The sequence below is a fragment of the Scyliorhinus torazame genome, chromosome 4 (genome assembly GCF_047496885.1).
Source record: "Scyliorhinus torazame isolate Kashiwa2021f chromosome 4, sScyTor2.1, whole genome shotgun sequence".
NCBI classification, from domain to species: domain Eukaryota; kingdom Metazoa; phylum Chordata; class Chondrichthyes; order Carcharhiniformes; family Scyliorhinidae; genus Scyliorhinus; species Scyliorhinus torazame.
The window spans coordinates 228,704,340-228,715,891 of record NC_092710.1 but is presented as its reverse complement, the minus strand read 5'-3'; the positions used below and the strand labels follow the sequence as shown (position 1 = coordinate 228,715,891).

Here is an 11,552-nt window from a genome sequence, read left to right as displayed (position 1 = left end):
AAGCCCTGTTGACTCTGCCAAGTCCTCCTTTCTGGTGTCTTGGGACTAGTCTCTAAATTGGGGGAGCTGTTCCACAGACCAGTCAAACTACAGCCTGACATGGTCATACTCACCGAATCATACCTCATAGTCTAAGTCTTAGATGGTTTTGTGGCACTACCACCGTGCTAAATGCCCGAAGTGCCGAATGGATGATCTATCTCGGTCTCCTTCGGAGGTTCCCAGCATCACAAATATCAGTTTTCAGCCAATACGATTCACTCCACGATATCAAGAAATGGCTGAAGTCATTCGATACTACAAAAGCTATGGGCCCTGACAATATCCCGGCAATAGTACTGAGGACTTGTGCTCCAGAACTTGCCGCATCCCTAACCAAGCTGTTCCAGTACAGCTACAACACTGGCATCTACCCGGCAATGTACAAAATTGCCCTGGTATGTCCTGCACACAAGAAACAGGACAAATGCAGACCAGCCAATTACTGCCCTATCAGTCTACTCTCCATCACAGCAAAGTAATTGAAGGAGACATCAACAATGCTATCAGGCAGCATGTCCTCAGTAATAAGCTGCTCACAGTCGCTCAGTTTGGTTCCGCCAGGGTCACTCAGCTCCTGACCTCATTACAGCCTTGGTTCAAACATGGACAAAAGAGCTGAATGTCAGAGGTGAGGTGAGTGACTGCCCTTAACATCAAGGCAGCATTTGACCGAGTGTGGCATCAAGGAGCCCGAGCTAAACTGGAGTGAATGGAAATCAGGAGGAAAACTCTCCGCTGGTTGGAGTCATACCTGGCACAAAGGAAGATGGTTATGGTGGTTGGAGGTCAGTCAGCTCAGCTCCAGGACATTACTGCAGGGGCTCTTCAGGGTAGTATCCTAGGCCCAACCATCTTCAGCTGCTTCATCAATGACCTCCCTTCCATCATAAGGCCAGAAGTGGGGATGTTTGCAGAAGTCTGCACAATGTTCAGCACTATTCGCGACTCCTCAAACAATGAAGCAGTCCATGTCCAAATGCAGCATGACCTGGATAATATACAGGCTTGGGCTCACAAGTGGCAAGTTACATTCGCACCACCCAAGTGCCAGGCAATGACCATCTCCTACAAGAGAGGTTCTAACCACCACCCCTTGATACTCAATTGCCATTGCTCAAAATCAACATCCTGGGGGTTACCATTGATAACAGACTGAACTGAACTATCCACATTAATACTGTGGCTACCAGGGCAGGTCAAAGGCGAGGAATCCTACAGCGAGTAACTCCCCTCCTCACCTCCCAAAGCCTGTCCACTATCTGTAAGGCACAAGTCAGGAGTGTAATGGAATTCTCTTCACTTGCCTGGATGAGTGCAGCTCCAACACTCAAGAGGCTCAACACCATCCAGGACAATGTAGCCTGTTTTATTGCTCCTCCTTCCACAAACATTCAAACCTTTCATCACCGATGAACAGTGGCAGCTGTGTGTATCATCTACAAGATGCACTACAGTAATGCTTCAAGGTTCCTTAGACTTCACCTTCCAAACCCACGAACACGACCATCTGGAAGGACAAGAGCAGCAGATACCTGGGAACCCACCACCTGGAGGTTCTCCTCCAAGTCACTCACCACCTCCACTTGGAAAAAATATTGCGTACCTTCACTGACTCTTGGGCAACATCCTGGAACTCCCTCTCTAACAGCACAGTGGATGTACCTACACCTCAAGGACTGCAGTGGTTCAAGAAGGCAACTCATGACCACTTACTGAAGGATAACTAGGGATGGGCAATAAATGCTGGCCTAAACAGTGACGCCCACATCCCGTAAATGAATACAAACAAAAACTCCTCAGTCACCATTCCTGGGTATATTCCGTGTCACTGGCAGGGCAGACTCACCAGAGGAAATGGCACAATGGTACACAATCAGGAGAGTGGACCTGAGGAATGTGAGAAATGTAAAGTGTGGTGCGCAGAAGTGGACACACTACTCCAGATGTGATCTATCTCAGCCTTTACGTGGCTGTCACAGTGCATCTACCCTCTTATACGCTAGACCGTTAGATCTAAGTGTCACCATTCCATTAGCTTTTTGATTAATTTCTGTCCATGACATCTTAATGGTTTACGTACATGGACTCTTGCATATATATGGATCTCCAGCTTTTCACTATTTAGAATGTATCCTTCGTTGGTCTAAAATGGATGCCTATATTGCAATCCATTTGCTACAGATTTCCTCATTCACTTAGGTAATCTAATATTGCCTCTTTGTAATTTGTTCACCACCTCATTCCCAAGGGAAATTAACGATGAGCAATAATTGCTAGCCTTGCCAGTGATACTCAAGTCCGGAATGAATTTTCAAAGTTTATATTGACAAAATTACAGTCGGGGAATGCAGGATATGCAAAGTCTTCTTATTAGGTCAATATCAATTCCTCAAGAAATTAATTAATTAATATTTAGGCTATGAATCCGCAGCCTGGAGAAATAAATCAGATTTGCATAACTGCAAGGAGCTGGCTGACGGACTTCACATTTTGGAGACTGCACGGGATATACACACTTCAGTGTTAAAAGTACATTGGGGTCTGAATGACAGTTTTGGAGCCTGACATTTCAAAATTCACGAGGCACCTGCCTGCCAGGGGAGAGTGTTCTATTTTCACAGAGAAACCCAGGAACCAAGAAGAATGGGGGTAGGGGTGCTGTTGGGGACAGTGGGTTATCCATTTCACCATTTCAATCCTCTGCCTGTACCATTCTCACTGAGCAGGCAGAGTTGAAAACTATGTTTGGTCCAATCTCCAATCTATTTCCAAGTTACATGGGAATTCGGTTTGGGAAGGGTCAAGCATGGGGTTAAATGGTCAGGAAGATTATTGAAAGTCGTAAAAATAAAGGGAGGAATATTTGGAGGTTTGAAAGAAGGCAAGTGAGAGCATTTAATTTTTGGTTAGCTTTTGGCCATGCTGTCTATTTCTGTAACAAGTGTCACTCTGCCTTAGGTGATTCCAAGTGCTCTGCCTGTGGATTTAAGAGTTATGGAAGTCATTACTTTTTCTTTTGCTAATAGACATCAGAAGGAGAGTACAGTGATACTGACTAAGGCGGCACATCCCTGAACAATGAGAACATGATAAATGCACTGTTCCCGTGGGCTGGCAGGTATGCATCTTTTTTCATTTTGACTAGACTCACAATTTTCCTGGTCATTCATGGTTCCTGAATCCGGCCTTTCCTGTTCTTCCTTTTTACTGGCACATGCCTGTCCTGCACTCCCATCAACTACTCCTTAAAAGACTCCCACATGCCAAATGTGGATTTACCCTCAAAAAGCCTCTCCCAAATGACAGCCTTCAAATCCTGCCTAATGTGGTTGTTCCCCCTTTTCCCTGGCACCAGGGAGGCAAACTACCGTCCTGGAGTCCTTTCTGCGGCCACAGAAGCACCTATCTGTGCCTCTGACTATTGAATCCCCTACCACTATTGCTTTTTGATGCTTTGTAATCCCTGCCTATGCAACAGAGCTAGTCATGGTGCCTTCGCTCTGGCCACTGCTGCTGTCCCCTGATGGACCTTCCCCCTCATCAGTATCCAAAACGGCATACTTGTTAGATAGAGGGACAGCCATGGGGGAACCCCTGCACTCTCTGACTACCCCGTCTGCCGGTCACCCATCTATCTTCCTCTACCTTGGGTGTGACCACATCTCTGTAGCTATTATCTATAATAATTTCAGCTAATTGTGTGCTCCTCATGCTTCCATCTACTGTTCTAACCCATCCATGCATTCGGGGAACTTTTGCAACTGAATGTACTTTCCACAGATGCAGTCCTCAGGGACACTTGAAGTTTCCATGATGTTCACATCGTGCAAGAGTAGCACACGACCCCGCCAATTGATATATTTTGGTTGTTAGATTAACAGACCCCCCATGTCGTAGGTTTAGGTTGGACCAAGGTTATAACATCAGAGAAGTAAAAGTAGAGAGGAGATTTGAAAGAGATGATCAGAATAATAAGCGTTCTGGACAGAGCAGATAGGGAGAAATTGTTCCCATTGACTGAGGGTTTGAGAAGCAGAGGATACTGATTTAGTTGAATGTCAAAAGAAACAATAGCAACATATGAAGAAAATCCTTATTTTTGAATGTTGCAGAAAATAGAGATGTGTTGTCAAAGCCTTTCATCTTGCACTCATCAGAACAAATTCAAGAATGCCAAGGAGTGCTCTTTCAGAGAGGTGGTTATGACTCAATGGGCCAAATGGCCTCCTTCTATGTTGAACCAATTCTGTTATTCTGTGGCTTTCAAATGAGCAAAACAATTTATACAACAGGTGAGAAAGATGATTAGTTGGCAGGTCATCTCTGTTTGGCTGAGACGTTGCTCTGGGGAAAGTTATAGGCTTCCCATGCTTCTGGGAAATTCAAAAGGTGCAAGGCTTGAATACACTTTTCTTGTTTGCAGAGAAAGGGTTCCATGTTACTTTGAGCAGGCATAAATGAGCCACCTCTTTGTGACTTCCATTGTGCGCTTGCTGTGCAAGCGTAGGTTACCTGCTGGAATCAGGAGCCATGCCATCAACGGAGAACCTTTCCATTCTGTACCCACACTTTAGTGGCTCAAATGCAGCTGGCAGAATGAAAGCACCAAGCCTGCTATCAGAATTCCAGGATTTGACCTGCACGATTGTCTACCTATGCCAGCTGAATATTGAGGGAGTGGAGGTATTTGGGAGTTTTGAATAAGAGTCCTATCAGACTCGAAATGTTAACTCTTGTTTCTTTCCCCACAGATGCTGTCAGAACTGCTGAGTTTTTCCAGCACATTTTGCTTTTATTTCAGATCGCCAGTATTTAATGATCAAATTATTGAGTGAGTGGAATCCCTTTTGGTTTGTGTACGTCAGAGTTCATATGGGCACCCCCAATGGTAATCAATACAGTTACCCTGCATCATGGGGAGGACTGCAATCCTAGTGAAGTCACGTATTCACTCCATATGAAGCAGACCTCAGTGAAGACATTCTCACGTTATCCCTTTCTGAGGCTCAGGAGGAAAAGTTTCTTTCTGAAAACTTTGGGCTATTCTTTGCTGAGAACCCAACTCCCATTTCACCTCAGGGATTCATTAATTCATAAATGTTGAAAGCACAGAGGGAGGCCATTTGGCCCATCGTGTCCACATCAATCAACAACAATCTGACTGCACTACTCCCATTTTACAGCACTTGGCCCATAGCCCTGGAGGTTATGGTAGCAAAAATGAATATCTAAATACTTCTAAAATACCATGAGAGTTTCTGACTCAAGTACCCTTTCAGGAAGTGAGTTCCAGACTTCCATCACTCTCTGGGTAAAAAGGTTTCTCCTCAACTCCCGTCTTAGTCTTCTACCTCTTACTTTAAGTATATGCCCCTTGGTTATTGACCTCTCCATTAATGGAAAAAGTGCCTTCCTATTCCCCCTACCTATGCCCCTCATCATCTTATACACTTCTATCAGGTCCCCTCTCAACATTCGCTGCTCCAAGGTAAACAACCCCAGCCTATCCAATCTCTCCTCCGGTCCAGGCAGAATCCTGGGAAATATCCTGTGCACCCTTTCAAGTGCAATTATATCCTTCCTACAATGTGGTGACCAGAACTGCATGCAGTACTCCAGTTGTGGCCAAACCAGTGTTTTATACAGTTCCAGCATGGCCTTCCTGCTCTTGTATTCTATGCCTCGGCTAATGAAGGTATAGTCTTCTTAACAACCTTATCTACCTGCCCTGCCACTTTCACGGATCTGTGCTCATGCACTCCTAGGTCCCTGTGATCTTTGGTACTTTCCAAGATCCTACCATTCATAGTGGAATTTTCCTTATTAACACTCCCCAGTTGCATCATCTCACACTTTTACGAGTTAAATTCCTTTTTCCACTGCTCGCCCATCTGACCAGAACATTGACATCTTCCTGCAATCCACAGCTAAACCTTTCACTATTTACACCCGATCAATTTACGTGCCATCCGCAAACGTCTTGATCATACTGCCTACATCTCTCTCTTCTAGCAGCTTGTCCTGTTTCCTTTGATCCCTGTTGATTCTCCAAATCATGCTGTATTCCATGGGGAATGACTCAAAGTCAGCAAAATGACTTTTGACACCAATCAAAAAACAGAGCTGGCAGAGAAATGTTGATGTACAAAGGAACCTGGGTGTCCTTGTATACCAATCACTGGAAGAAAACATGCATATTCAGCAAGCAGTTAGGAAAACAAATGGTATGTTGGCCTTCATTACATGAGGATTTGAGTACAGGAGCAAGAATGCCATACTGCAACTATACAGGGCTTTGGTGAGATCACACCTGGAGTACTGTGGGCAGTTTTAGTCTCCTTATCTGAGAAAGGATGACATTGCCATTGAATGTGTGCAGCAAAGGTCCACCAGACTGATTCCTGGGATGGCAGGAGTATCGTATGAGGAGAGATTGGGTCGACTAGGCCTGTATTCACTTCAGTTTAGATGAATGAGAGTTTCCAAAGATGTGCAGGGTAGATGGGGCTATGGGATTACAGGGAGTAGGTCTAGGTAGGGTGTTCTTTCAGAGGGTCGGTACTGTTTCGATGGGCTGAATGGCTTCCTTCTGCACTGTAGGGATTCTATGAATTCTATGGAACCTCATTGAAATGTGCAAAATTCTGATATGGCTGGACAGATTGGATGCAGAGATGTTCCCCCTGGCTGTGGGAGGTCTAGAACAAAAGTCACAGTCTCAGGATACGGGGTAGGCCATTTAAGACTGAGATGAGGTATAATTTCTTTACTCAAGAGGGTGGTGGACTGTGGAATTCTCTACCACATAAGGCTGTGGAGGCCAAGTCACTGGATATATTTCCAAAGGAAATAGATAGATTTCTAGACACTGAAGGCATCAAGAGGTATGGGAGAGTGGTAGTATGCCGTTAGTCATAGAGGTTTACAGAACAGAAAAGAATCCTTCGGCCCATCTCATCTGCGCCAGTCAGAAACTGTTGAGACAGAGGATCAGTCATGATTATATTGAATAGCAGAGCAGATTTGAGGGATCGTGTAGCCTACTCCTGCTCCTATTTTCTATATTTCTATGTACACCACTCACTGTCAACTGTGCAAATTTAATCAAAGTTTGAAAGCATCAAATGAAGAAATAGCCAGAAGAAATCACTCAGCAAATAGCTGTAGGTAGTTCTTTGGGGTCTGGTCTTCCTTGTTGATCGCCTCAGCCCCGGTGGTGGTGCAGGTGCTTGTTCCCGCGTTGTCATCTCCGGGAGCTTTTCGGTGTCTGCTTCTGTTTCACTCCTGGTCGGACATGGGAGGAGGAACGATCCTCCCGGGAAGGGGGCGGTCGCGGGGTGCGCCGGTGGCAGGGAGGGGGTGATCGGTGTCGGGGGGGGTGCGTGTTGCCGGCGGGCGCCAGGTCTCGCAGGGAGACCGTGCCCTGTCGGCCGTCGGGGTACGCCACGTAGGCGTACTGCGGGTTCGCGTGGAGGAGATGAACCCTCTCGACCAACGGGTCCGACTTGTGCGCCCGCACATGTTTCCGGAGCAGGATGGGTCCTGGGGCCGCCAGCCAGGTCGGCAGCGACGTTCCGGAGGAGGACTTCCTGGGGAAGACAAGGAGGCGCTCATGAGGCGTTTGGTTAGTGGTGGTACACAGCAGCGACCGGATGGAGTGGAGAGCGTCCGGGAGGACCTCCTGCCACCGTGAAACTGGGAGATCCCTGGACCGTAGGGCCAGTAGGACGGTCTTCCAGACCGTGCCGTTCTCCCTCTCTACTTGCCCGTTCCCCCGGGGGTTGTAGCTGGTCGTCCTGCTCGAGGCTATACCCTTGCTGAGCAGGAACTGGCGCAGCTCGTCACTCATGAAGGAGGACCCCCTGTCGCTATGGATATATGCGGGGCAACCGAACAGTGTGAATATGGTGCTAAGGGCTTTAATAACTGTGGCCGCTGTCATGTCGGGGCAGGGGATGGCGAAAGGAAACGGGAGTACTCGTCCACCACGTTCAGGAAGTATGTGTTTCGATCGGTGGAGGGAAGGGGCCCTTTGAAATCTAGACTGAGGCGTTCAAAGGGGCGGGAAGCCTTGATCAGGTGCGCTCTATCTGGCCTGAAAAAATGCGGTTTGCACTCAGCGCAGATGTGGCAGTTCCTGGTGACAGTATGCACCTCCTCCACGGAGTAGGGGAGGTTGCGGGACTTTATAAAATGGTAGAACCGAGTGACCCCCGGGTGGCAGAGGTCCTCGTGGAGGGTTTGGAGACGGTCTATTTGTGCGTTGGCACATGTGCCGCGGGATAGGGCATCGGACGGCTCGTTCAGCTTTCCGGGACGGTACAAGATCTCGTAGTTGAAGGTGGAGAGCTCGATCCTCCACCTTAAGATCTTGTCATTTTTAATTTTGCCCCGCTGTGCATTATCGAACATGAAAGCTACCGACCGTTGGTCAGTGAGGAGAGTGAATCTCTTGCCGGCCAGGTAATGCCTCCAATGTCGCACAGCTTCCACTATGGCTTGGGCTTCCTTTTCCACTGAGGAGTGGCGGATTTCTGAGGCGTGGAGGGTTCGGGAGAAGAAGGCCACGGGTCTGCCCGCTTGGTTAAGGGTGGCCGCTAGAGCTACATCGGAGGCGTCGCTCTCGACCTGGAAGGGGAGGGACTTGTCGATGGCGCGCATCGTGGCCTTTGCGATATCCGCTTTGATGCGGCTGAAGGCCTGGCGAGCCTCTGTCGACAGGGGGAAGGTAGTAGTCTGTATTAGTGGGCGGGCCTTGTCTGCATACTGGGGGACCCACTGGGCGTAATATGAAAAAAACCCCAGGCATCGTTTCAGGGCTTTGGAGCAGTGGGGAAGGGGAAATTCCATAAGGGGGCGCATGCGTTCGGGGTCGGGGCCTATTATCCCATTGCGCACTACGTATCCCAGGATGGCCAGCCGGTTTGTGCTAAACACGCACTTGTCCTCATTGTATGTGAGGTTCAAGGCGTTTGCGGTCTGGAGGAATTTTTGGAGGTTGGCGTCGTGGTCCTGCTGATCGTGGCCGCAGATGGTTACGTTGTCGAGATACGGGAACGTGGCCTGTAACCCGTGTTGATCAACCATTCGGCCCATCTCCCGTTGGAAGACCGAGACCCCGTTTGTGACGCCAAATGGGACCCTTAGGAAGTGGTATAGTCGCCCATCTGCCTCGAAGGCTGTGTACTTGCGGTCACTTGGGCGGATGGGGAGCTGGTGATAGGCGGACTTGAGGTCCACGGTGGAGAAGACCTTATATTGGGCAATCCGATTTACCATGTCGGATATGCGGGGGAGAGGGTACGCATCTAGCTGTGTGTACCTGTTGATGGTCTGGCTATCGTCTATGACCATCCTTTGCTTCTCCCCTGTCTTTACTACTACCACCTGTGCTCTCCAGGGACTATTGCTGGCCTGGATTATGCCTTCCTTCAGCAACCGCTGGACTTCTGACCGGATAAATGTCCAGTCCTGGGCGCTGTACCGTCTGCTCCTAGTGGCGACGGGTTTGCAATCCGGGGTGAGGTTTGCAAACAAGGATGGCGGTTCAACTTTGAGGGTTGCGAGGCCGCAGATAGTGAGTGGGGGTATTGGGCCGCCGAATTGAAACGTTAGGCTCTGCAGGTTGCACTGGAAATCTAATCCCAGTAATGTGGGTGCGCAGAGTTGGGGAAGGACGTAGAGCCTGTCGTTTTTAAACTCCCTTTCTTGCACCGTTAGGGTCACTATGCAGAACCCTTTGATCTCTACGGCGTGGGATCCTGCAGCTAGGGAAATCTTTTGCGTACTGGGACGGATGGTCAAAAAACAGCGTCTTACCGTGTCAGGGTGGATGAAGCTTTCGGTGCTCCCGGAGTCGATCAGGCAAGGTGTCTCGTGTCCGTTGATCAGCACCGTTGTTGTCGTCGTCTGGAGCGTCCGGGGCCGTGCTTGATCCAGCGTCACCGAGGCCAGATGTGGTCGTGGTGTCTCAGCGTCTTCTTCGGACCCCGTGGAGCCGTCGATGCTGGGGTCCTTTGTTGTCATCCAAGATGGCGGCATCCATGAATCGCACGCGGCCGGGGTTGGACAAGATGGCCGCCCCCACGGATCGCACGTGGTCGGGGGTGGACAAAATGGCCACCCCCATGCATCGCACATGGCTGGGGGATCACAAGATGGCGGCGCCCATCCTCCCCTCGTGGTGGCCGGGACCCAAAATGGCGGCGCCCGCGGGTCGCACATGGGGCGCTGGGGGGTTGGGGAGCGTTTGGGATGCGCTGGACTCTTTCTTCTCCGGGGACAGCGGCGACCCCCTGGGTCGGGACCGGCACACAGCCGCGAAATGGCCCTTTTTCCCGCAGCTCTTGCAAGTCGCTGCGCGGGCCGGGCAGCGCTGCCGGGGGTGTTTCCCGGGATGGTCTGGCGTCTTAACCACGCAAGCCTGTGAGGGAGGGAGGGAGGGGGGTTTGTCGCGACGGAGGTCCACGGAGCCCAACGGGCTGCTGCGCGGTCGGGGCCATAGGCGCGGGCGTTTTGCGAGGCCACATCTAGGGAAGCTGCGATGGCCTGTGCCTCTGAGAGTCCTAGCGACTCTTTTTCTAAAAGTCTTTGGCGGATTTGGGGAGAGTTCATACCTGCCACAAACGCATCGCGAATTAAAATGTCCGTGTGTTCCGTCGCGTTTACCGGCGGGCAGCCGCAGCCCCGTCCCAAAATTAGCAGCGCGGCGTAGAACTCTTCTAGCGATTCTCCGGGACTTTGCCGTCTTGTTGCGAGTTGGTAGCGTGCGTAGACCTGGTTCACTGGACGAACGTAGACGCTCTTTAGTGCTGCGAGCGCCGTCGGGAAATTCTCTGCGTCTTCTATGAGAGGGTAAATTTCCGGGCTTACCCTTGAGTGCAGGACCTGTAGTTTCTGGTCTTCTGTGATCCGGCCGGGGGCCGTTCGGAGGTGGCCTTCGAAACAAGCCTGCCAGTGTTTAAAAACTGCTGCCGCGTTCACTGCGTGGGGGTTGATCCGCAGGCATTCCGGGGCGATCCTGAGCTCCATAGTCCTTTAAGCACGCTTAATAAATTGTAGCGCACAATGACTTACGAGAGAGACGAATAGAGATGAAGTCGATGAGGCTTTATTAAGCGTGACTTGTTCCCCGCAGTTCAGCAACAGACTGGAGCTGCGGGGAGAAGCCCAGGTTCTTATACTCTGATTTCAGTGCGGAGCTAGGGATCAACAGCCAACCAGGACCCAGGATCTGTCAGCCAATAGCATCACGGCTTCACAGTCCCACATGACCCCTAATGCATACTACCACACAGCAGCTGCTCGATGAGTCATGTGCTAACACCCTCATCATATGTTGTGCAGCAGGATTCACTCGACAAGAATGTATGCACACTGTGGATGTCATTTTGGAACTCTAAAGTCACTCGTGGGTCCCAAAAAATGGGTGCTGGCAAGTTCACTTTCTCAGCCAGTGATTCTTGTAGGATTACAATTCCATTATAACTATTTTACATGCCTGAGATTGG

At 49.6% G+C, this 11,552-nt stretch overlaps 1 protein-coding gene across 2 annotated transcripts in view; it reads left to right on the top strand.

Annotated features, from left to right (window-relative positions):
• LOC140410798 (heparan sulfate glucosamine 3-O-sulfotransferase 5) overlaps nt 1–11,552 on the top strand; it is a 456,893-nt gene that overhangs the window by 169,304 nt on the left and 276,037 nt on the right. Inside the window, exon 2 of one of the 2 annotated variants that reach the window (XM_072499420.1) lies at nt 3,069–3,160. The exons of the other annotated variant lie outside the window; for it this stretch is intronic. The gene's annotated coding sequence lies outside the window, so the exon portion shown is untranslated. The remainder of the gene's footprint in view (nt 1–3,068; nt 3,161–11,552) is intronic. 2 annotated transcript variants of the gene reach the window in all.